This window comes from Gossypium hirsutum, chromosome D02 (genome assembly GCF_007990345.1).
Source record: "Gossypium hirsutum isolate 1008001.06 chromosome D02, Gossypium_hirsutum_v2.1, whole genome shotgun sequence".
Taxonomy (NCBI): domain Eukaryota; kingdom Viridiplantae; phylum Streptophyta; class Magnoliopsida; order Malvales; family Malvaceae; genus Gossypium; species Gossypium hirsutum.
Window position 1 is genome coordinate 17,872,929 of NC_053438.1, and position 23,404 is coordinate 17,896,332.

The 23,404-nt window shown below is 32.4% G+C and overlaps 1 non-coding gene across 1 annotated transcript; it reads left to right on the top strand.

The window, feature by feature from the left end:
* The first annotated feature begins 22,596 nt into the window (after window positions 1–22,596).
* LOC121214930 (small nucleolar RNA R71) lies at window positions 22,597–22,703 on the top strand. The gene has a single exon (XR_005910667.1). It is a non-coding gene; the product is annotated as a small nucleolar RNA R71 (small nucleolar RNA).
* The last annotated feature ends 701 nt before the right edge of the window (window positions 22,704–23,404 follow it).

Sequence of the window (23,404 nt, forward strand, 5' to 3'; positions counted from 1 at the left end):
AAATGTCTAGCCTGATTGTCTAGATTTGGGTTATGCTGATACACAGACTGGTATTGATCCCCAAAGTTTAGATCGATGTGAGAGACTGATGAGTGTCTGCCAATAGATGTTCTAAGAACATCGTAGTAGTTGCTTTGAAGGAGGCTAGAAAACCCACCGCACAACTGTGTAGTAAGACTTTCTGCTTGAACTTCAGTACCTGTATTCACCGCGACGGAGGTCGAAGATAGCCAGATCCATCAGTATTAGTGAACTCGACATATAACTCAATAACAACATTTTCGCTTGAGATGTATGCATCTCACTAATCACATCGAATAACTCATACTTATAGGAGTCAACATATGCGAGAAATATGTATTGCAACCACAAAATTATTCCACGAACTTCACTCTTACAAATATTACCCCGAACCTTGTATTATAGATTTGACCATTACAGATTTCACTCATTGACTTATTTCAATATCGGTCACGATTTGGATGAATAAATGCAAAAAAGTAAATAGAGAGTTTTCTGAAGGAATATACACAACTCTCACCCGTGATGTAAGGTTCTTTTGTTTGATATTAACTTGATGTGCGTCTCTGTTATGAAAATTACGTCCCTTTTATAAGAAAATTATGTAGGGAAAAAGAGAATACATGCTATGAATTTTTTTTTACAAATGTACACATTCGTTGCATATTGTGTGGTACAAATAATTTTTAATGCGCATTCAGAACTCATGTAATTTTATCGAGATCCTGCGCTTCATAACGTGCATAACAGTCATTTGAAAATGTACTTTCTACCATGGGGATAGTAAATATGTTAGAGAAAGCTCGCCTAAGTGGGGGGGCTTTCTTGCTGACATGGCAGGAAAGCGCGCCTAGCTGGGCGCGCCATGTCATCAGGAAAACCCCCCACCTGGGCATGTTTTCTCTAACATATTAACTATTTCTAGGGCTGAAAAGCCTAACACTTAGAAAAATTTAGATGATTTAATCACTTCAACACGTTTAGAATATGTTCCAACACACTTTTAGGGTTTCCCTTTGCATACGACCCTTCAATGCGGCTATAAAATGACTCTCACATATCAAGCTTCATCGTCCCTCACTCATATAATTTCTCATCAAACCTTTCTATTTCTCCACTATAAACCATTTCTCGGTCTTAAAAATTTTGGTCGTTTAAAATATTTGATTTACGTTTGAGGTATTCTTGAGTCGTTGATGATGCGATATCGTTCTGAGCTGCACACATTTCATATATCATGTAGAGATGGGATCATTGCCTCTGAAGCCTATCCTAAAGAATTCGGTTATAGGGTATTTTTCTTTGTACGATCAAGGGTAAAAGTCGACGTGGAGGTCTCAATCGACGGTCGTTATATGGTAATGGATCAGGGTATAATAGGGGAGTCAGTTGACGGTCATTACGCAACCATGAGCTCAATCTTTTCGAATACTTGAAAATGATACCCTATAAATACCATACAGAAATTTAAAGGCATATTCATACGGAAAAATTCTGGGGCTTTTAGCTATAATCGGTGTGAATTTTTTCTCCATTTCTAGGCAATTGATAACTTTAACCTTCATTCTTATTCAAAGGTCGGCACCATCGTGGATGCAAGAGGACTCTTAAGTGGGGAGCAACTGTTACGGTGTAGTAAAGGTGATGCTCCTTTCGGAGTGATGACGGTTGTCGTTATTACACAACCCATTAATAACTACAACTATTGCCACACCAACTTGAGTTTGACCTCTACTATGCCGGAACATCCGCTCTCCTCTTGAGAGCCCTCTTGTGTCCACATCGTTGTCGGCCTTCGGACAAGAATGAAAGGTTAGAGATACCGACTGCTTGGAAATAGAGAAAAAAATTACGTTGCTTACACTGAAAGTCCCTAGAGTTTTTTCGTATGATTATGGCATCAATCTTATGTATGGTATATATAGGGCATTGGTTGTGGGTATCCAAAAAGCTTGAACTCCTGACCGCATAACGACCGTTACCTGGCCTCCTGGTTATACTTGAACTTGTGACTGCATCACTGCCGTTGAATGGGACCTTCACGTTGAATTCAACCCCTAATTGTATCAAACATTATTACCCTGAAACCGGATTTCCTCACGATAGGTTTCTAAGGTCATGGGTTTCCCTTCAAAAATAAATAAGAATTTCTGTCGTTTCAGTTGAAAACCTTGATCACTTTCAAAATACCCTAAACCGCATAACGACCGTCACCTGGCCTCCCGGTTATACTTGAACTTGTGACTGCATCACGGTCGTCGAATGGGACCTTCACGTTGAATTCAACCCCTGATTGTATCAAACATTATTACCCTGAAACCAGATTCCTCACGATGGGTTTCTAAGGTCATGGGTTTCCCTTCAAAACTACCTAAGAATTTCTGTCGTTTCAGTCGAAAACCCTGAACACTTTCAAAATACCCTAAACCTTAACTCTAGGAGAGAGAATTGGAAAGTGCATCCAGTTGAACGAGCTTTCTAGAAAGCTCACCTAGCTAGTCGCGCTTTCTAGTTAAATCGGCCTATATCCCTAATTAATTTTAAAATCAGCGTAAAATCCTAATTTAAAATAAAAATCGGCCTATAGGCCTTCTTTTGCTCTTAACTTGAATTTGCAAATTTGTTTTTAGTTGGTCATTAATTTTTTTTGGATTTATTTGATCTTTGAATTTGTATTCTTTTAATTAGATTAGTCCCTCTACACTAACACTATTAGTTTATGCTCATATGATATTTTTAGTCAATTTGGTGGTGCCACATGGAAAATATAATTTTTATTTTTATTATATTTTAAATTATGTTTGCCAAATTGCACATTGAGAGGCTGCCTCATGGTACCACCAGATTGTCTAGCAGTGCCATGTTAGGACAAGTAACGATATTAGTGCGAAAATATCAACCTATTGATAGAATACAAATTTAGGAACCAACTAAATCCAAAAAATTTTAGGAATCAATTAGATACAAATAGATAAATTCAAAAGTCAAATTATATATATTTACATTTATAATATTTTAACATGCCAAATGTTGTGTGTAGAACCATGACATATAATATTTTGACATGTTACAGGTGAGGAGATTGAAGAGATTGTGGAACAGTTAGAGAGAAGTAAGAAAGGCTTTGGAACTTGAGTTTGGAGATGTGCTTCCGGTGAAAGCTCAAGAAACTTTTTAATTAAATAGAAAAATGAAATTTAAGAAGATTGTGTTGGCGTCTATCTTTATATCTTATGTCTATATTCTATTTTCTGGTTGTAAGCATAACATATGTAAGATAGATGTAAATCGTGTAATACTCTAGGTGATATATATTTCAGTAATCATTATTGTTTTAATTAATGTTTTAGTCTTTGTTTCATACTTGAAATTTAATTCCTCTAAATGATTTAATTTTTTCATTGTTTTAATGTAACAAATAAAATCCAATTAATAGCGCTATTAAATAATTTTGATTAAAATGGATTATGTGGTATCTTTAAATGGAAAATTTTTCTCACATGATTAATACTACAGGCTTTGAAGGCTAAGGAAGCAAAAAAAAAAAAAAAAAAAAACAAAAGAAGTTAAATATGGGGTGTAAGGTTTCTATTCTAAATCCGAAGTTGTAATGTTATTCGCTACTATTTTAGAGAAGCTGAGTAAAAGTTGATACTCTTTTTTATGCTTACATAGCTTCCCTGCACCAGGGTAGGCACAGCTAAACCTTCAAATTTTTTTTATTCATTTTATAATTTATAAAATTTTAAATTAGTAATAAAAAATTTATATTTTGACCCCAAAATGGTAATAATTTGATTTAATTCTTTAAAAATTATAAAGATATAGGCTACCAAAATAGGGAAATTACATTTTTACTATCATAAAAATATACAACTTAATTTTGTTTCCCAAAAGAAAAAATTTTCTACTTTTGCCTTTGCTCCATGTGGTTTTTTTTGTTATATTTTATGTTCGTTTTATGATCCATGTTTGGGGTTCGTGCCCGCCCCCTCCTAACAATAATATCATTTCCAATGTTCAAATCTACATTCTCTCCTAATAATTTTTGTGATTTGTGACTTCCTTCATAAATTGACTATATAAATAAAATATTTATTTTAAAAATATCACATAATTCAATAGAATTTCGTTGATGATGTTACTAATTGTATTTTAATTATTAAATAAAAAAACCCTCAAATAAAGAGATTAAAAGTGCAAAAATTATAAATAATTATTAAACATTCCTATTAGTGGTGAAAACTACTTCCAAGGGTAAGTTTAGATGATTGTACTATTAATTTATATATGGTATATTGCAGGTAAGTTTCTCTCCAACCTTATCCATCAATTCTTTTCATGATTTGGCAATGTTTTATGTGCATCAATGAGACGTATGTCGCCAAGGATCAAATCTTGATTTCAGCTAAAATTTAGAGAAATGCCAGATAATCAAAAACATGTTCACGAAGCAAACATTAAATAATTGCTACTTTCATTAAAATCCAAGTGAAGAGCTTAGAATGAGCTGTTTTGCAAAAGAAATCAAACATTTGAAATAGTTGCAGGCAAATTTGTCAAATGTAAAGGATTTTCATGGCAGTGAATGGCAAGTCCAACGTGGAAGGGAACGAGCAAAAGTCACATCAGCCCGGCAACAAAATCTCAAATGTTGAATCCCTTATTTGACGATAGGAAGGGTATATGCATGCGAGTGCTATACAGCCATTTTTGCTTCAATTTTGGGATACATTTCACATTTTGAACTTTAAATTGCTCTTTATTTTTTCTGAGTTTTAAGAAAAATGCATCACATTTCCAATTCAATCTTTCTTTCTTCTTTTCCTTCAAATTTCTTTACATCATACTATTTATTTGGTGTTTTATCAAATTATTTGGTGTTTTATCAAATTAGTGTAACGCTCGAGTCACCAATTTAATTAAAAAAATTAAGGAAATATGTTTTTTATAATTAAAATAAGTTCTATTATTTGTGAGTAATTTAATTTTTTATTTAAAAACTAATAAAAATATGTATATGGTGAGATTTGAACTGATACTAATTGCATCAGTAATTAGTAAAACCTTTAATTTACAACTAAGTTAAAGCTGTATTTTGATATTTTTTATATCACATTTTAATTTTTATTGTGCATACTTTTTCCTCCATCAATTGTATATATATCTATACTAATGTATTTGATTGAGTTGTTGTTACAAATTAACTCGACATATCAACTTAATATTGATTACAACACTATAATAAACAATTTTAATCTAATTTTTTTCATTTTAATATTGTACACGCATTTGTGTTTTAAATTTATAGTTTTCACACGTATATACATGTAATAAAATTTCTAAAATAAAATAATAATATCCTCAAAAAAGAATATTATTGGTTTGAACATTCCTACTTTCAACCTCGCAAAATCAGTGCAAGGATAGATTCACATACCTATCAACTTTATCCATACAGTTTCAGTGAAAAAGTTTGTAAAAATATCTATTTTAGTCGTATGCTTTACTGAGGCTGTGAGGCTGATTTCATTTTAGAGGTGCTCATGATAGCCACATAATTCGGACAGACTTTAGTTCATATATATATATATATACAGATATCATACTTGTTTGGTTAAGTCTTATCTGACTGATTTAGTCATTATTTTTTAGTTTTTCTTTAAAATATGTAAATTAAACTCGCTTAATCTTTCCCATATTATTTTCTTTTCAAAAAAAAGTTATTTTATTTAACTTTTTGAATGTACCCAAAATAACTTTTAGTATTATAAATATAAATAATTTAACATATTTTTATGTTAATCGTATACTATAATATTATATATAAATTATATAAAAACAATATGTTAGTGTAAGGTGCACGTTCTTGATGTAACTTGTCTTGTAACTAGGTTGTTCTGCAATTTACCATATTTGTTGATATTTTTTAATTAAAAAATATTAGATATATTTTTACATCGCTTTGAGGTTTCTAAGCAACCATTTATTGGATTGAGTCACATTGAATAAAAATCAAGTAAGGATTCTTTTGAAGATTTTTAGTATGATCGATTTTTTTTTTAATTAAAGAGACCATGTTTTTAAAAGACAGCTTCTCTTAAAAGATATATTTGATTCCTTATTGAGGATCTATTCGGACAAAATTCAAGGGGATTGAACTTCACAATAATTGATGTTTTACAAGCCTTAAACACCTATTTAAAGAAGGCTTGTTTATTTTTATTGTATGATTTTGATAGAACACCTAATTGTTCATTGTGAGGACTTATTTTTAGTGTAAATTTATTTTAAACAAATTATTCATGTTTAGTTTGTAACTAAATTTTTAAGGGGAAAGTCTCAATGAGGAGAGTGACATAGTTAATATATAGGAGTGAGGTTGCAACTTGGTGAGTAAGTTGAGCTTAAACCATATCTTGTATTGTGAATTGATAGCGGATTACTCTCTAGGCTAGACCCTACAAATGTAGGAAAGCTTTTCAAACTGCATAACCAATTTCCATGAATTTATATTCTACTCTTTTAGTTGTTCATCTTGTTGCAACTACACGTGCAACTGACAAGAAAATTCAATGAACTCTCAAATGGCATAAGAGCAAAACACTTGGTGAATTAAGTGAAGATCATGTCATTAAATAGCTTAAGATATGGAATAAACATTAATCTCAAGACCTCTATGCTAGATGGCTCTAATTACACTTATTAGAATGCAATGGTGATGACGTTTATCAAGTCTATGGATAAGAATACTAAAAACTACTACTAACAACTATTAGTAACTATACTAATAGCTTCTTTAACTAAGTAACCACCCCTTGACTAATTTGACCCACACATGAATAATTCAAGGTAATTGAGTTAAGCTGGTAGACAATATGTTGTTTCGAAAAACCACATATTTCCCTTAAAAGAAATATCATCATTTAAGTTCATCCAAATTTAAACAAGCGTACATAATCATGTTAGATAGATCTCATAAAATCCTTTAATAATTAGTAACATTGGATGTGAAAAGCCTGAGAATTCCTATACGAGTAGCTTGGCCACAATCAAAGGGGTTTGAGAGGAAAAATAAACTAAATAATTTTACAAGAAGAAGAAAGAAAATTTCAGTGTTATTATTATATTATTATAATATAGTATAGCTATTAGTATTATTATCTAGTACATTAGTGGTGGACTTTATTAACTTCAGTAGTTGAGTTAAAATATTGCAATGTGTCTAATTTATTTATTCATATTTTTAAATATCAATTTAGGACACATGATTATTGTAATCTTACTTGTGGAACTTAAAATCTCCACTAGAATATAAAACAATTGTCCCTATTATTTCATTCCTTAACAAAGATTGTTACATCAATCTGTCAGCCAATTTGAGTTACTCGTGGCCTTAGTAACCCATTCTACGACCATGTTGCATTTTTAATCACAGTGACAAAAAGAAAACGTTCATTTAACTAGCCGTGGACAATCGAATCAATCTCCCATTAAAGTTGCCTTTGTCTTTTCCAGGAATTAACAAGTCGCAAGTTGTTGGACTCAAAGATCACCTTAAGCCACCCTTTTTTTTTTACTAACTCAGTTTGTGTTCCATATCTTGTCCTTTGGCCACTAGATTGCATAAGTATGTTGCTTCTAGCCACTATACTGCCTAGGTGATTTATAGCAACTATAGCAATGCTTGTAACCTTTCATTCATTATTAACTAGTACATCAACATTAATTATAAAAACCTAATGCGAGGTTGTACCTAAGAAGTTGACCTCCTCATGGGTTCCTATCTATAATGTTTATTACCTTGGGAACACATACATTCAACAAACCCCACTTTAGCATTAATCCTAATATGAATGGTAACACCCTTTATTTATCCTAATGATCGATATAGATACCAAAAGCTACAATGACACATGCAAAACATTCATAACTTGTGAATTTAGAAATACTATTCTTTAGAACAGTTTTAATAAAATCATTAAAACAACTTTGAGATAATTAAGCACTTTCGAAAACATTTTAAAATCATTTAGAATTGATGTGCACAAGATTGGAGGTCTACCGGATAAAATAAGAGCTTCAAGGAGCTTAAAATAACCAAAATATTGTAGTGGCACTTGTCTAGGGGCAAGGTACTGGTACCTTAGTTTGGAACTGTAGCTTTTTAGCTATTGACTTGCAATGTTTTAATACATGCAAGTATATGTTCCGAAACTTAAGTCCTTTGGAGCAAAATTTTGCTATCTTACTACCACCTATCAATACTTAAAAGTAGTGTTTCAAAACCTTGATGAAAGGGACCAAAATTGATGTTTAAAACACTCTAAAACCATTCCAACACACCTCCTATTCAAGTGAACACATAGCATATTAAAAAAAATCATTTAAAACCATGCAATTTCATGCTTGAAACACATCCTAGCCTAGGGTGTACTCACATATCATAAAGGAAAATCTTAGAAACATTTTATAACTTCCTAAACACATCCAAAATAATGTAAATGTCCCTCCAAATCAAATCTTAAATCAATTGAGAAGTAAGTATGCATGCCATTTAAGAATTTATATATCAACTATGGCTCAAGCCAACCAAATAATCCTTCAAAATATACCAATAATAACATCCAAAAAAACTCCAAAAGAAGTATGAAACTAACATATTTTCATATAATATGAAAGACTCAGTAGTACAACCCACTAGGAGCCACTAATACAAATACATAAATTTCATACTTTTGAAACCTAGCAATGGTGTGAGATGGTGATCCACAAGGTGAGTTGGGCCTCCAGAATCAACACAAACCTACGCACAATAACAACAACACATTAAGCATAAAGCTTAGTAAGTCTCATGGAATAAAATCTACTTACCTTTGTTGTTTAGACTTAAATTTAATGATTACAAAGTTAAAAGACATACAATTTTATTTATACCAAAATATTGCTCGTAAAAGCGTAATGGTGAATATCATGTTAAGAATTCATGTAACAACTTAACTTATTCAAAAAATGAATTTATTATTTATTCAAGGTCTTGATGAATTGGTCTCTTTAATCAATGCATATCCATTTAGAACACAAGTAAACCATCTATGTCACAAGCTCAATTATTCTTATCATAAGCATACAAAAATTATGAAAATATCATTTTCTTAAGTTTATAGCCTTTTGTAATCCTAAAAAAATTGGTTTTGACACATTGGATTCAATCCCAACTCCATCATACATAGAACTAAAAGTGCTTCCAACCGATCACACCAACATATAGGGGCCCAAGTTGCACCAAAGTGTTATGCCATAGGGTAACATTTCATATTTTCGTTCAAGGTGCATAACTAGATCCCTATAGCATGCCATATATATCCTAGCTATTCTACTAAGTTATAAAGGGCATTTCACATCTGTAATTATTTTGTGCATTAGCCATTCATAAGATAGGAGTTCCCATTTGCATATATCATATAAACACACATATATAACAATTTCCAACATGGCATAATGAGTCTTATGCGAAATAGTATGCGTCTTTGTGATACATATAAATTCATGATGATTGGGTCCTAAAACCTCGTTCAAGTCTCATATGCAACGTGCCATCCAATCAATATTCAGTACTATCCAACTCAACCACTTTAACAAGAATATTAAAATATTTGCCTCAAAATAACAAGAACTTATAATTCATCACTTGCATAATTTCACTTCCACTTATTTTCATATACTAAGATTGTTCTTAACATTTGTTACTTCTACAAGGCATTTACCCTATCATTCCATATTTTACAAATTTTATTAGTATTAATTCCATCAAAATTCATAATAATTTAGTCTTGTTTAAGCCAATTCCATCCTTCAACTTAATTATGGGACTTTTATGAACTAACTTCATTATAGTTTCAATAAAAGACAACATTATAGCCATTTATTTAATTTATCCTCATTTTTACTTAGTCCAATAAATTAGTAACACATAAATTAGTATCACATTGAATTAGTGAATAATTTAAAAATAAGTAGAGATTTCTATGAAAATTACACAAAATTTCAACAAAATAAGAAGAGGCTTCTATCTCCTTCTTCACTCATCAATTCTTTCTTTTCCTTTGCTTGGGGCTCCTCTATCAAGTTTTTCTCTTCAATAAAGTAAATATCCATAATAAATTCTAGTTCATAATTAGTCATATTAATGTCTCAACCATAAAGGATGCATAAAAGTGAAAAATAAATATGATACCATGATGAAACACAAGAGTTTTTACCTTTCTTCAACTTTGTTACTTTAACCCTAACTTTCTTACACTAGCCAACCAAACCCTAAGTGGAGATCATGGAGAAGATTATTAGAATGGTTCAATGAGGGTATTTTTAAGGTAGAATTCAAGAGAATGGAAGGAAAGATGGTGGAATTTTAAAGTGAAGAATATTGGAAAATAACCAGAAAAAGAGAAGAGAATTTCTCTCTTATAGATAGAGGTAGTCAACCATTCAAGGGAGGAAATAGGGGTTTTTTTATTCCCTTTTTTTCCCTTTTAGCATTTTAAAACAAAAAGGAGAAGGTCAAATGGTAAAAGCTTTTTAATTTGTGTGGCTAAGATTTAATCATGGTATTGAAATAGGGTTTAATTGCCCAAATTTATTCCATCACCACAAACACTAATAATTTCTCATAAGGTTAATATATATAGAGGTAGTTGAACTTGGAAACTTGTACCTACTTGGTACCGAAACTTGAAAATCGTAAGCCAACTATTACTTTTTTTAGGTACCTAACCAACGCTGTTAATTTTAACATTTTCACCTAATCAGATTATGCCACATGTATTAAAGAACCAATAAGATTGCGCCACATGTATTAAAAAATAAAAGCATTTAATTTAAATTATTTTTCACTTTTTTAAAATTTATATTAATTAAAAAATAAATAAAAATAAATTAAATAACTTTACAATCAATAACTTCCTATTTATATTTTTTGTTAATTAAAATACATTAAATTGAAAAAACATTTATTTCCTTTTATAGAAAACCCTAAACTATCTTAACATTTTATACTCTTCTAGTCGTTGCCGCTCAAGATCTTCCTTGGTCTATTTCGACACTAACAAACTCCTCTTTTATAACACACCCAATCCGGTGGGTAGAGCGAACGGTGGAATTACCAAAAGCCTGTCGTCATCATGCAATATCACAATAAAAGTGTTTCGCTCATTAAACCATTTAATATATAATAACGACCAAGTTTTAAAAAAAAATGATGTTTGGCAGAATATTGTTGTTATGGAAAATACCCAAGGAAAAAACATAAGAGTACGCCATAAACATATGTAACATAAAAGTTTGAATTTTTGGCGAAGTGCCAATAACAGTCAGTTTATACAAAATATTGTTTGAAGGTACAACTTGAACTCACTTTATATATAGTTTAAACAAATAGGCTGAAACTACGAGCCACCCCGATATACTCATGTTACAAAATAGACAAATAAATGGCTCACAAATGAGTTTGTTGTCTGTTTGAGTCCCTTCAAAGAATCCAAAACCACCTTAAAAGACTTGAATTAGGGATAAAGAAAGCTAGGTATGTTCAAAAAGAACTTAATGGGTTCCATAAATAAACAATAACCATCCTTAGGAGGAATGAACCATTCTCATGTGGATACAAATCATAACAAAGTATAACTCCTTGCCATGTCTACATACAATTCACAAGTGAACACATATTTGACTAAGTTTAGTGCATGGGCAGGTACTATCCGCATCTAAGTACATTTGCCAATAAGTATAGTTCACTATTTGTTATTAATACATTCAAGTATAATTCACATGCAGTATTTTTACAAACATTTATACACCCATCCTTGTGCTAGCTTCGGATGCTTTTCACAATATTACTCCGTAGAGCCAGTGTTTATTTATACTAACCGAACCTTCGAAATCATCATTGTTAATTTGAACACATATGTGTTCCCCTACAAGGCTAGGATTATTCGCCAATCTCGGTTTGCATTCTCATGCCCTACCGGAGACAAAACGTATAACATATCATATTCTCCATTTACTCTTCCCATCACATTACATTTCAATAGACCTCTTTTATTCCCTTTCCTCCTTTTCGAATACTGAGCTTGTGCACCAAGAAAGGAGTGTCCATTTCAATTATTCATACATATTCATTTAAGTTTCCTATTTACAATTTTATTAACACTAGAATGCATATGTAATTTATATTATAATGCTAACTTTACCTAGAATGACAACAGTAATTTTATACTAGTTCATTATTTTTACCAAAAGCAAAAGTGGAATGAACTCACCAGAAACTACTATGAAAGCTTTATCTACTCAACAGATTCTTTCCCCTTTTTACTGGGGCCTTCTCTCGCTTCTTTAGCTAAATACAACCAAACATTTCTATTAAATACAAAAATAATCGAGATTGTTACGTAAAAAATAAGAATCAACAACATGCAATAATTTAACCAGAGGAAGGTTTCCTTCCTTCCAAAACTTCCAATGAAAATTTATATTATACGACTTCTACCATTCTTACATTTCCTAATACTCGAACTAAAGGAGGACTCAAGAAATTACCAGTGATTGGCTTTAAATACAATTTCTAAATAGGCTATGATCTCAGGTTCTTCCTCCAAGCAACGAAGAATACTTCAAATTTTCTTCATAGAGAATAAAGAAAACTCAATAAAGGAAAATTAAAGTATTTCCTCTTTTATACCAATATTTAAATATAAGATTAAGCTCTTCCCAATCTAAATAGGATCTCTAATCACCTTACATGCACACACGATTTCACTAATTAAGCACAACCATCAAGACTCTCTAGGTGTCTTGCATCCCACTTGTCTCTTTCCTAAGGTTTGACACGTAATTGGGACATATCCCACTTACCACGTTTAATAATCAAAGGATTAACTTCGCAACAATTCAACTCACCACTGGCGTGTTCTTGCTTGAGTAAAATTTCCAAAAATGTAAGAGCTCCCCAAATGCTAAAATTGGGGTCCGCAAGATGGTGGAACACAATGAAATGGTCAGTAAGAGGGTGCGACAAAATAAAACCAGTCTAATTTCTCTAATTAGATGGGATCTCATACAGAATCCTAGTAAAATCACTTGATCAACCATCCAAAATACAAATTCAAAAATTTTTGGTGTGACATCTTTTCTCACTTTTTTTATTCAACTTGAGCCAAAATGACCATGAACCCATTTAGATATACCGTTCTAGTTCGCAAGGCTAATGAAGAGCTAAATCGTGGATGTACGTTTCATGGTTATTCATTTGCTAAGGGTTAGTTCTTGGGTATTCCTGTAGTTAATTTGCACACGGAAGGTTTGGTGGTCTAAGGCGTCCTTGATCACTAGAATCGATTTACCAGTTGAAGGAGAAGACTTGCTATCAAGGATCGGTTTGAAACCAAAATTAAAATCGAGCCTGAAGATTGAACATTATCACATTGGTTTATTCACTCTTATTTCATTTCTAATTTTTTTACTGTTTTTTTCGATTTCAATTATTTATGTTATTTTTATTTTAATCAAATTTAATCCCCCTTTTTATTTTGACACAGATCATCACAAGTTGTGGGAACAAATATTGTTTGTCGTGTAACCTGGTTAATTTGAATGACAATTTTAGATATCCTAGTCCTTGTGGGATCAACCCTACTCCCTATTCTACTATTCATATACTGTTTAGGTCTAGGAATTTTAATTTTGGTGGATTCGACACCCATCAAAAATTAAAATTGAATTCAAATATATTTAAAGGTTTAAGATACGTGTAGAGATTCCTTAGGTTGGTAATGTGAAAATAAATGGATTTGGTCAGGTACCTAAAAAAAGGTAACAAGTTGGCTTACGATTTTCAAGTTTAGGTGTTAGTTAGTTCCAAAAGTAAGTTTAGGTAGCAAGTAGGTACAAGTTTCTAAGTTCAGGTACCTCCATATATATTAACCCTTTCTCATATTCTAATATGTCCATGGGCAAAAATAACTTTATAAAAAATTATCATTTTACCCCTTCCCTCAAAATCTTATCCAGTTAAGTTCAAAACTCTAAAAATGAATTATTAAACTAACTCATGACTCTAAAAATGATCAATTTCCAATAAATACAAATAAACAAAAATTTTCATGCCAAATTATTGGAAATATTCTCAGATTCGTATCATATGAAAAACGATAAATATTTAGGACATTACATGAATGAGATTAATGATTTAGTTATCAAATATTTCAACATTTTAGGCATTTTATATTTCCCAACAGGTGAATGCCACCAAATTCCGATAATCATATTAGCATCTTGACTGGAAAATCCGTAAAAAGTGATTCCACTAGTCTATACTTGATCCAAAACCCATTGGGGGTAGGTTGTAACAAAATTCAGAGCTTCATTATACAAGTAAAGAAATATCATGGGAAGTGACTATACTTTATTGTCTTCAGCACATCCCTACACTTATGGCTACAATAGGATCTAGCTTAATATCTTAATACTAAATTCTCCTTCGATGTAATTGCATTCTTGCACATGTGTTAACATCATGACTTATAGGGGCATTTCAACTTCCATATTAATTTCCAAATTCCTAAATCCAAGGCTATTATGTAAGGGACTTGAGTTGCAATTTTGTGGGATACATTGGTTAACAAAGTGTACATGAATATAAATATATAATTACTATCCTTTGTGAAATGTCATATTAATCAATCCTCCTTTGTAGCATTTCCAAGAGAGATAGCTCTTATTAACTATACATACTTTAGAACGAATAATTGTTGCAACAAACTTTCATTGTTTAATATTATAGTCGATGAGCTTATGAACCATGTATTGGACTATGTTAAAGACCAATCATGAGATGATTGTAATAGCATACTAATTTACCTTGTTTATTAATAAAGGCATTTCCATTATTATTTTCAATCTCTATTCTTATGTATTAAACAAACTAATTAAAAATAATATCCTGAGAATAATATGTTTATTCTTAAACAGTCCTTAGTCGAGTACTATTGTGGGCTTGAACATCAATAATACATTGAGACTAATGTGTGGTTGATTGATGACAATGTATTGTCATGGATATTGATTATCAAGTCAACACATGGGTACATGTTGGTAGAATAGTGTATTGGACCAACCCATTATGATATTGTTTCTTAGACTATTATGTAATGGTCACAATAGTTATCATAATGAAATGGTGTATATGATCCTTAGACTTGAATTTATCATAATACCAACTTAAAGATTCATATACTTTGTGTCACACCTAGTTTCCTATATGTTCGAAGATTTGGGAATAATTGAGGGGGTTAAATTGAATTAGAACTAGTCGATCTCTTAGTGGGAGACAAAATGATTATGGATGAATGATTGATATACAGTTAGAGGCTATACATGGGGGCTATGAATAGTTGAGATTAACTTCTCGGGAAAATTATTCTCCAATTTGATTTATTTTCTTCTCTACTTCATCTTTCATGGTGGCTCCGAGAAAGTAATGGTATTGGAAAGCTCTGCATGGGGCGATGATCATGAGGTTTAAGTCGGAAAAGTAGAGAAACCAGTATACTGGTAAGGTTCTGAATCCTTCGGTATACGTAAGACTTAGAAAACAAAGTTAAGAGTTTTTAGAACCATTTTAAGTGTTCTGCATGTTCCAAAATATTTGAGGGTTAAAGTGAAAACACTAGGTTTAACCCATGATTTGGTTATCTTGCTAGCTTCCACGAGAATGGAGACTCTAGCATTTGGAAAAGCTAAGTGGACAAGGCGAAGAAGCATCAAGTGAGTTTCTCTACTCAAACCCAGAACTGCAAAGGCATGATGCATGCTTTCATAAGTTTATGAGTGTCCTTCATTTTTGTTTGAATGCATGATGAAAGGAAATCATGAAAGAGGATTAAGGAAGGGATTAGGCAAAGATAGGAAAGAGAATATAAAGAGAGTAATTTTGTTAGATACCACCATACAGTATTGCTGAATGCAAACCGTGATTAACGAAGCTCTGGGCCTTGCGGAGGGGACACAGCGGTGTTCGAGCATCAAGGTATAGGATGGTGAAATGGATAAATGGATGGAAAAATAGAAAAAAATGAAAAAAATTGAGAAAGTCCATAGTTGAAAGATGCTATGGAATCATGATAAAAATGAGTAAAACCATGATTGAAAAATGCCATGAAATCATGGTAAACAGGATTAAGACCATAACTAAAAGACGACTATGGCATTCTAGTAGTCCGTCGAGATAGTAAACACGAAAAGTATAAGGTGAAAGACCATAGTTGGACTATGGCAACCCAGGTAGTCCGTCAGGACTTTAAACATGGGAATACGAAAATGAAGGACCATAGTAGGACTATAGCAATTGATGAAGTTCGTTAGGACATCAAACATGGGACCAGGCAAGTAAAACCATGGCATAACTATGACAACTTGTGGAGTCCATTGGGACATTAAGTAAGGAGAAGTCCGTCGAGACAGTAAACACGGGTGCTCATTCGGGATGGTAATAGTGGGAAATTTTACAACTAGGAAAAATATTAAAAAGATAATTGAAGTATAAGACGCAATGGTTAGCCAACATATTGAAGGAATTCGTCAATAAAGGAGAAATGTTACAACTAGAATGCTAGTTGTGTAAGTGATGGCCAATAAACTAACTATAATTACGATAAAGGCAAGTGCACCTATCGAACAATAGTATAGCTAATGTGAGTAGGGAATATCGTATCCACGAGGACTAAAAGTACTAATAATTACTGTTATTCTATTATTTAGCTGATAAATTGAAGGGATTGTTTTTAATTTAAAATTAACTAAACTAATTACTAAGAACGCAACAGAGAGTGAATTAGGAAAACAATCGAATAAAACCAATAAGATAGACAATACCAGGAAAGAATCCACCTAGACTCCACCTATTATTCTGAATCTGAATTAAACGATTTATTCACTTGTGTCTTGATCCGTAGAAATCCCTAAATTATGTTAATATCTTTTTCAAGAGTAAAAACAATTGACTCTAGGTTTATTAATTGACATCTCTTTCTAATTAAAACCTCTATTGTCACATTAATTCGATCTATGGATTCCCCTATTAGACTTGACTCTAATCTGGTAGATTTATGTCGTCCTATTTCTAAGATTGCATGCAGCTCGACTCAATTATGCTAGATCTACTCTTAAATAGGAACTTTTCCTCCACGAAAATAAGCACATTAAACATGCATTAATATCCTGAAAATATTAAAATACAAAATAAGCATACATAATTGAGAACAAGAATCAAGTATTTATCATGTAATTTAGAAATTAAATAATAACTTTCATCTTAGGTTTCATCTTCCCTAGGTATCTAGGGACTTTAGTTCATAATCTGGAATAAAACCATCTCAAAGTTAGGATAATAACAAGACATAAAGAAACCTAATAAAACTTCTAAGGAAATTGAATAGAGATCTTCAGTCTTGAAGGAGATCTGCTTCTGAGTTGAATCCAGTGGCTTTCTTCGAGTCTTTTCTTCGTCCTTCTCTGCATGCCCCCTTAGGTCCTCTTCTAATATGTATTTATAAATTTTAGAATGCTTAGAAACTTTAAAAATTGGGTTTTTTTTCACGTAAAAGAGAAGCAGGGTTCGAAATCGACATAGGCTAGCACATGGGTATGTGGCCACTCCATGTGGCTCACACAAGCATGTGTCCAACTCGTGTGGAAATGCCCAGGGCATGTGAATCCTAAAAATAACTATTTTTGTCTGATTTTGGCTCGTTTTTTGCTCCTTTCACTTCGCTATGCTCACCTAAGTATAGAAACATGGATTTGAAGGATTAGGAGCATCAAATTCACTAACTTACATGATAAATCATCCACAAACGCATCAAGAATGTGATTAAAAACATGTTACTTTTATGGCTTATCAAATATCCCCACACTTAAGCGTTTGCTTGTCCTCAAGCAAAATCGTCAACTCACAATTAAAAATTAATTTTTCTCAACTTATAATTCTCATCAATAATGTTTTGTCGTAATTCATAAATGATCATACATTGATAATTCAACTAAAAGAGCACTAAAGATTCAAACAATCCAAGTCAAACTTTTTTAAAGCATGAAAACATAGGTATTTCTCCTTATCTAAGTAATTACCTTTAATTCAAAATCAACAAGAATTGACATCCTCACTAAAGATTCACTCAAATTACTCAAAGTGTTTAAGGTTCAAAAATAAGCACTCAATCGTCAAACATGAAAAGTCATTACCATAGGCTTGCATGAAAATCAAATCTCCACCACTATAAAATGAGATGATACACAAATCAAAAGGTCTTTAAGCGGTTGTAATGAGGTTTAGGTTAAAGGTGTGGAGAAAGGCTGAAAAAGATGGTTAAAATCAAGATCGAATTGATAAATTACCAAACTAGAAAGAAAACAAGTGCATAAATCAAGAACTATTCAAGAATAAGAAAATGAGCTTATTCTCAAAATATGAATTTAGCTGTTCAAGCTTATAGAACTAAATAATAATAAAAATGTAAATAAATATATATTTTTTGATTTATTTTTTCTTTTTTTCTCTTTTTTTTACAACAAGAAATAATTCTGCAAATCAAACAAAAAAGCATAGTTAGGTAATTAAAAAAAATCAAATCTCGACAAAAAGGGAGTTAGTAAAATGGGAAAAATTCTCAACAAAGAAAAAAAAAGAAAAAAGAGTTATGGGTTAACATTAATGGTAAATCAAGAAATGGTGTGTTAGGCTCAATGGGGTTCACTAAGTGTTAATTATGTAGGTGAGCTTTTTATGGGATAAATGGGTTAAAACCTAAGTGCCTTTATCATCTAGTCTATTAAATCAAAAGGTGTGGTCTCGACATGTATAATCGATTCAAGTTCTAGAATAACAAATCAAATTGACACACTCATAACCAATAATAAAATGAGCAAGAAACATGTCTGCTCTAAAGGATCAAAATCTCACAAAAAACTCATGATTTTTTTATGTCAATCTTGCAAATTTAAAACTTCAAGGTAATACCTCAAATCAGGGAAACAACCTAAATTTTTTAATTCTGAAAATAAACTTATCATGTTTGATTCTCTCATGTCTTAAAGTTTAAAACAACCAATGCACAACTATCTATGAATTTAATCCAAAACACATCAATAAAAATCACAAATCGATAAAAATTCATTCTAATAGAAGTATGAAAAAAGTTACTTAAACACAAGACATAATTCAAAGATTTTCTAATAATTATATAAATAACCTCCCCACACTTAAGATGTACATTGTCCTCAATGTACAAATAAATATAATTACAGTATAAACAGAATATCATAAGAGAGGGAGAAAACTGAAACTGTCCTGAATTTTTGATGAAATTGCCAGAATGGTGAAAAGCGAAATTGTAGACAAATCTAGATGTAGTGCATGATTTCGAGCAAACTAATATCAAAATAGTGAAGATTAAGGGGTTATAAAAATATATTTCAAAAAATAATAATTAATATTAGTTTAAGAAAATAAATAAAAAAATAAAGAAACTAAAACAAAGTTAAAAAAAAGATAATAAAATAAAATAAAAATAAAAACGAAAAAAACTCAATGATACTAATAAATTTAAAGGTAATTGTAATAATAATAGTAAAAAAATACTAAAATAATAGAAATATAAAAAAATTTAAAATAGATTTAAAATCTAAGTATAAGAATAATAAAATAAAAAAATTAGTAAAAAAATAAATAAATAAAAGGGGTGGCTTGGTTGTGTGGTGTGGGCGTTGCTAGTGGGTGGTACGAATGGGGGGAAAGGGTGGGTATGGGGATGTGTCGTGGGAAGTGCGAGGGAGAGGAGATGAAAGAGGCTGAGGGAGGGTAGTGTCTCAAAGGGGTGAGGAAGGTGGAAAGAACGGTGGCTGAAAAGGAGCGGTTGGAGGGAGCGACGATTAGGGTTTGTGGGTAGAATTTGGGGAGGAAGAAGACAAACTTTGAAAAATAAAATTAGGGTTATGGATTTTTAAGAGTGACCCGACTGTGTGTACGTTTAAAATACCAACCCAGTCTTCACACGGCCTTAGACACTCCCGTTTTACATGGTCGTGTGCAACCTCCTTCGCTTCTTCCACGCCCATGTGATAGTCTACACGCCTGTGTACCTCGGCCGTGTCTCGCACACAGCTCTGGGCATTGCTCATGTAACTCTCTGACTTGATTTAAAAACGAAAAAATTAGCTCCAGGTTTCACATGGCCTAGGACACGCCTGTGTGTTCAGGCCGTATGGGTCACATGGCATGTCGCCAGGCTGTGTAACTTACTGTCAATTATCTTAAAATTTTAAAACTAAGTCTTAAACTCCACACGGCCAAGGACATGCCTGTGTGTCCAGATCGTGTGGGTTAAAAACACACATTTCTATTTATTTATTTATATATTTTAAAAATTAATTAATTTGAAAAACATCATGGAATAAAATTAAGAAAATTAGTAGTGTTAACACTCGGGTTGCCTCCCGAGAAGCGCTTATTTAAGGTCTAAGCTCAACTTACCTTGTCTTCGTATGGTAACGGTGGTTTATGGAGTCGAATCTCTTCTTTCTCGCTGTCAATTCTATTATCAAAATAAGATTTGAGTCGAGAAATATTTACCTTAAAAGTGTCGAACTCAGAATGAGTTATCTCGACTGTACCGTATGGGAAGACATTCAGTACCGTAAAAGGATTTGATTCGTTTGCATCAAGCTCTGAAGTGGCAATTTAAGGATCCATTTTATCTAGAAGTACCTTGTCTCCAACCTTAAATTGTTTCGTTCCATCTACATGTTTATCATGGTGTCTCCTTAACTCTTTATCGTGCTTTTCTGGTTTCTCCTTAACATATGTTCGCCATTCATCTAGCTCATCAATATGCAACATTTGTTTATAATGAGTCGTTCTATTTCTGTCGCATGGATTGGAACTGGCTCTATCACATTTTTTTGAGGGGTTTCCTATAAAGAAGTTTGAGCCACATGGTTACTGATATTAACAGAACTTGTAAAATCATCTCGATCATTAGATGTCTTAGCATAATCATGAGCTTGGAGAGTAATCGTTTTGTCACCTACACGAAGTGCTAATTCATCTATACCAACATCAATAATAGTTCTAGTAGATGCTAAAAAGGGTCTTCCTGAAATTAAAGGTACTTCATTACCCGTATCCATATCTAAAACAAAAAATCAATTGGGAGTATGAATTTATCAATTTTTACAAGAACATCTTCAATAATACCCCTAGGAAATCTAATGGTATTATCTGCTAATTGAATACTCATCCTATTTTGTTTGGGTTTCCCAAGACGTAATTGTTTAAAAATTTTATAGGGCATGACATTAATACTTGCCCCTAAATAAGCCAAAGCATTATTAATATTCAAACTACTAATTAAACAAGGAATAGTAAAACTCCTTGGATCTTTCAATTTGTTGGGTACTGAATTTTGCAAAATGGCTGAGCAAACTGTATTTAGCTCCACATACGAAGAGTCATCTAACTTCCTCTTGTTCGCCAAAAGCTCCTTTTAAAATTTAACGGAATTGGGCATATGCAAACGTGCTTTAATAAACGGTAAGTTAATATGGATTTTTTTTAGAAGTTTAAAGAATTTACCAAATTGTTCATTCGTGTAGTCTTTCTTCGTCATGTTAGGATATGGCACTCGAGGTTTATATTCCTTACCAATCAGTTTTTGTTCATTCTAGCTTACCTCAACCTTACCTTTACTTACCACACTTTCTTACCTCGATTTTGATTCAGATTCAACTAACCCTTCTTCATCTCGAACAGTAATTGTATGAAGCTGCTCCCTCAAGTTAGTTTCTGTATTGCTAGGCAAGCTACCTTGTGGTCTTTCTAAGATTAGCTTGCAAGCTGACCTATTTGGTTCTCGCGCCCTTGAATTGATGCTTGCTGGTTTTTAAGCATTGCTTCAGTGTTCTAAAAATGGGTTTCCAACATCGAAATAAACTTCGTTAACATCTCTTTAAGATTTAGCTTTTCTTCTTGCTGGTAAGGTGGTTGTTGAAAACCTAGGGGAGGTTGTGCTCTCTGATTTCCTTGACCACCCCAATAGAAATTGGGATGATTCCTCCAACTTGCATTATAAGTGTTACTGTAAGGATTATTTTGAGGCCTAGGATTATTACTCATATAATTGATTTGTTCGTTCTCTGTGCTAGGATCGTAGGGTAAATAATCTAGATTGTTCATTCCTCCTCCATTCATGTTGCATTACATCACTGATTGTACCTGCGTAGAAACACATAAACCTTCAATTTTCTTATTTAACAATTCTACCTGATTCGATAACATGGTGATTGCATCTAAATTGAAAACACCAACTGCTTTCATCGACTTTGTCCTCATGACTTGCCACTGATAATTGTTCAATGTCATCTCTTCTATAAACTCATAAGTCACTTCGGGTGTTTTAGTATTCAATGTACCACCGGTTACTACATCAATCGACTTTGTAGAAGGTTTGAACCTGTAGTCATAAAGGTAACCCATGGTAAGGGCACCTTCTCAATAAATCCTTATACCTCTCCCATGCATCATATAGGGTCTCTAAATCGATCTGAATGAAGAAAAAGATATCATTCCTTAGCATAGCTGTCTTAGCCGGTGGGAAGTACTTCAGTAAAAATTTCTTGGTCATTTGATCCCATATAGTGATAGAACCTCGTGGTAAGGAGTTCAACCACTATCTAGCTTTATTCTTCAACGAGAAGGGAAACAACCGTAGGCGAATGGCATCATCAGAAACACCATTTATCTTGAAAGTATAACAGACTTCCAGAAAGTTAGCCAAATGAGTATTTGGATCCTCGTCTTGCAAACCATTAAACTGAACAAATTGATATATCATCTGAATAGTGTTCGACTTCAGTTCAAAATTATTCGCAGCAATGGTGGATCTCACAATACTAGATTCAGCCTCAGTTAGAGTGGGCTTGGCATAATTGTACATAGTACGAGAGGCAGGATCTGGATTTGCATCAACTACAGGAGGTAGCTGATTATTCCGATTATCACCCATCTCCTCAGTAATAACAACAACGTCCCCTTGCTCGTCTACTATATTGTGTCGACTCTGCCTTGCCTCTTTACGATTTCTGCGAGCTATACTTTCAATTTCACTATCAAAAAGTAATGGTCCCGATGGATTTCTTCTAGTCATAAACTAAAGGAACCTGTCAGAGAAGCAAATAAAAGAAAAATTAGAAAACAAAAATTAAACTTAAAAAAAATTCAGTAAAAATATATGGCTAAATTAATAAAACTCAAGTGTTCCAAATATTTAGTCCCTAG